Below are 5,000 nucleotides of genomic sequence, written 5' to 3' on the forward strand. Positions count from 1 at the left end.
CGCTTTACGATCAAAATACAAAAGGAGCAGCTGCCTCCGATATTCTTTTCGCCTCTCTGGTAAAGTAGCGTCGAGAGCTTCGTTGAAGAAGAATGTTGACTTCTACGTAGCTTTGGCTGCCGTTATTTCGAGTGAAGTGCTTCCTGATCTAAGAAGATTGCGCGAGCTTTATTGGTACTATTCAGTTACTATTCAGTTCAGTGAATTCTTTGTCAATGGTGTGGGATGACTGTTAGCTTACCGCGTAGCTTTGATGATAATTTTTTTCTTTTTTATTTTATTGCACCGAGTTGGTTCTGTTTGCTTTCCCGTTGCGGTAAATAATTATGTGGCGGTAATTATTTGAAGTAAATGCGTTTCAGGTTTAAGCTCGACCAACTTCCTCTTTAGGTAATAATTACTTTCTGGACTCTCGTTACATAAGTTAAAGAATTTCGTCTTAACGCCTTATGAAATGACACCTAATCACGCTGAATTTTCTGTTAAATTTTCAAATTTGTAGAGAAACAAAGAAATCAGCTGCCAAATAAACGAACCGGTCTGGGCCTGAGAGAAAAGTGAAAACTTCAGAGGATGGGAGAATATTTGGGGGCGGGGGCGTGTCTTCCAAGGAGAGGGGAGATCCGCCTCTTGCGTGAGAGCAGGCTATAGAAACCAAGGCTTCGAGATCTTCTGTCTCCCATTTCTGATGTTAGAATTCTTGTTCAAAGAAATAATGCAAACAGAAACGTCTGGCTGATGAAGGAGCCAGTCAAGATCAATGTGGTGCATAAAGTCCTGTTCCTCGAGTGGAATGATGCGTCCTTAGGGCCACTTGTGTTAGTCACACTGAGACAGCGATTAGAAGGCGTCTGTAGTACCACAGTTTTTTAGCATTACACAAATGGCATAGAATTGCTAATAACACAGTGATCGAATTCATACAAAAAACTGAACCCTAACTGAGGCATGATGGATTCAAAGGAGATGTCCTTACACAAGCCAAACCCAGACAAGATACCCAGGGAGCGACTCTGGACCTCCTACTGTTCACCAGTATACATTTCCCGTTTACTGGCTTGGATGCAGTCAGCAAAATGTACTTTTTAACTAACCACTCACAGCTACCCCAAGAAAAATGGTATAGTAAAGCCCATCCTAGGTGCCTAAAGAGCGCCTCAGTGGTGTGGTTGGTATGGTGTTTGCTTCCCACCTCGTTGGTCGCGGGTTCGATTCTAGGCCATTCGATTGAAGAGTGAAAGATGTGTATTTCTGGTGATAGAAGTTCACTCTCGACGTGGTTCGGCAACGTAAAGCCGTTGGTCCCGTTGCTGAATAACCACTGGTTCCATGCAACGTAAAAACGCCATACAAACAAACAAACAATAGATGTCTAAGGAGCATCTATGGGCATTTTACGTTCCCCAGGAGACAGAGGAAGTTGAACGTCCAGCCAAAGAACCAGGTATCAAAGTATGCTCTACGTACAACCAACCCCCCCACAAAGAAAAGCAAGTTATTGATATCTTAATTCGATGCCTACATATTTTGAACTGTTTATTGACTGAAATAGCTTTTAAACTCCTGGACTGACATATATAATATAAAAATTTTGATTACAAAGATTTTGCACGAGCTGTGCGTCTGGGTTTTGGCGGAACAGGAAGGATCCGAAGTCACCGATGGAATTATGAACCGGAGGTTAATCAACAGCGGTCATCAGGTTGCCCCAGTCACTAATAAAAGGGAATGCATTATGCTGGATTTTTTTTTTTTTTTTTTTTTTGCTTTTTTTTTTTTTTTTTTTGCGGAAATCATGTACATATTACATTGCTTCATGAATGGATTACTTGTTATATATTATTTCGTTAATTATTACAACTGGTCATCTTCCGGTGATATTTTGATAGCTGTTGCTTGTATTTATTTGTCTTCAGATGACTGATATATAAACTGTTCTGGTGAAGATGTTCTGATTATCAACGAGTGCTGACAGTTTTTTTTTTTCCCACATCATAATCTATATTTTTCTTGGTAAAACTCATTAAAACAAAAAATTGTCTTTCCGGTACATAAATTGGGCAGATGCTTAATAACAGAAAGAAAATGAATAACACTGCGACTCAAGATAAGACAATACCTACCACACCCCCTCCATAGCTAATACGGTAAAACTGTAACCAGTAAACGCCCCTAAGTTACGTTACGTTGGTACTTTTGGGTTCTTTTTGTGCCCTATCATTTCCTAGCCATTTTTGCATCAGAAACCCAAAATGGCTTTTCACGCAAAAATGGCTACTGTTTTTTTCCTATACATAATAATTTTTTTTTTTTTTTGAGTGATACTGTTCTCAGATAGCTTTTGTGTTCCCGTTTGTAGTAACCAGATGGCATTACGTTTAGACATCTCTCTCTGATAAATGTTCACTATTAGACCGATGCGTCTATATTCTACTCATAAATATGTCTTACACACGTTTACTTGTGTTCCCGAGATTAATTAGGGTTGCAGACTTTTAGTACTTCTGTAACTCATTATGGATGCAATAGTTCTGTGCCTTTTGCTTTTTCGTAAATGTCTTTTAGAGATGAGGGGAAACCCCCTTTGATTAATATTTGATGTCATCCAAAGGTATCGCGATTGGCGGAAGCTCTGATGCCACTCAACACAGATCAGATTCCTTGCTTACTCATTTTTGCAAAAATATTCGCCCGGATTTCTTATTTGTTTCTCATTTGAACAAGTTATTTTTTTTCTTGTACATTTACATTTAGCTTTATTTTTGGTTTTATTTCATAATTTTTGCGAATAAAATAATAATTTTTTTGGGGGGAGGGTGTCAGATTATACACACACACACACACATAGTGTATATGTATATATATATATAATAGATATATATATATATATATATATATATATATATATATATATATATATATATATATATATTATATATAATTATATGTATCTGAAGTAATAATAGTCCACCATTATGTAAAAATGTGTATTAAAAATACATAAAAGACGGGAGCTTTCGTCTATTTTGATCAGTAGACCTCATCAGCCGTACTGATTTTTCCTTTTCAAAAAATATATACAAAAAAGTTACGAAGGACAGGCAGGACTCTGGAATCGTCCCCAAGGGAGGTAACAACCAAAACAAACTATCTCAATCATGTTATTCCTTCGTTCAAATGTCTGGCCAAAAGACGAGCCGATAGTCGTGGTTGAACTACCTCCTCTGTGTGTTCGGCTGTTCCCTCGTCCAAATCTTCTGCATCGGCACCTGCAATGGGGGTCCTTCCTTCCAATGCCTGGGCAGGAGAAAGAGAGACAACCTGGGCAGTAGGAGTGGTGTAAACAACGTCTGTACTAATATTTACAGTTTTAAGAACTAAATAATTCAAAAATGTATCCTCTTGGGTAAATGATTTGTTAAAGTCAAACACGTTTAAAATATTAATAAGAGCCCCTTCAACTACTCTGCATCTACTTACGTTATTATCTTTGTAAATTACTCTCGCTCCTTCCCAGTCAATTACATGCCCTAACTCTAACGTGTGTCTGGCAACTGAACTATATTTCGATCCCATCCTATATGATCGCTTATGCTCCTCTAATCTTATACCTATTACCCTGCCTGATTCCCCATAATAACACTTATTGCAATCTTTACACGGTACCACGTAAACCCCAACGTCATCTTTCCTTTCTTTTTCATGATTCCTAATCAACTTTGATTTTAACGAGGTATTATACCTAAAAGCTAAATCCAACCCATTTTCCCTATTTTGTTTTAATAAATGCTGCACCCTTTCCAAACTATGATGATAAGGAAGCGGAATACACTGATTACTTTTGAATTCATATTTCCCCGTCGGTGGATTATAAAAGTTTTTTCTAGCCTTGGTAAACGCTCTTGGTCAATAAAATATTTTGGGTAACCCAGTCTCTTAAAAACCTCTCTTATATGTTCCATTTCCTTGTCCATGTACTGTGGATCACAAATCCGAAGCCCTCTCGTTACCATGTTGATGATTACATTAGACTTTATACGTTGGCTATGGTATGAATAAAAATGAATGTATATCTCTGCGTTGGTGTCTTTTCTGTATACACTAAATGTAAAGTTAAAAGTAACAGGGTCATGGTGAACCAGAACGTCCAAAAATGGTAAATTATTGTTAACCTCAAATTCAACAGAAAAGTTAATGGATGGCATCAAATTATTAACAAATTCTAAAAAACGGTTAAACTGAATAACACTACCTTTATAAATCAAAAAGATATCGTCAACATATCGGACCCACAGAAAAGGCTTAATGTCCTCAGGACACCGGCTAACTAAATCCGCTTCAAATAATTCCATGCACAAATTAGCCAACACTGGAGACAAAGGTGACCCCATAGCTATTCCGAAGTTTTGTCGGTATCCCTACCCTCTGAAACTAAATACAGTTGAGCTAACGCAAAGCTTAATCAAATCAATTAAAATGTCAACAGGAATTTGTGGATTAAAGGTACCCTCCCTTTCTTTTTCCTTGAGTTTGTTTAAAACGAAATCTAATGGGACATTTGTAAATAATACATTAACGTCTAAACTAATCATTATACCCTCGCAATGGCCTATATTCTGTATTCTCTCAATAAAGTTTGATGAATGACGTAAATGAGAAGGGGAGAATTTACCCAAGAAATCACTCAGAATCGTCGCTAACCATTTAGCCAACTTTGACTGAGGAGCACCACACGTTGACACTATGGGTCTCAATGGGCACCCCGGTTTGTGAGCTTTAGGTATGCCATAAAAATACGGAAGGAACGGATTCTTATCAGAAGTCATTTTAAGTAAATTATCACGCAAATCTCTATCCATGACCCGGCTGCTGATAGCCTTAAGCTGCCTATTAAATGCTTTCTGTATCTCACTAATCGAAGGAATCGATACAAGTTTCGTATATGTATTTTCATCATCCAATAATCTAAAAATCTTATTGTTGTAATCATCAATGTTCAT

Source organism: Macrobrachium nipponense, chromosome 27, assembly GCF_015104395.2.
Source record: "Macrobrachium nipponense isolate FS-2020 chromosome 27, ASM1510439v2, whole genome shotgun sequence".
Lineage (NCBI taxonomy): Eukaryota > Metazoa > Arthropoda > Malacostraca > Decapoda > Palaemonidae > Macrobrachium > Macrobrachium nipponense.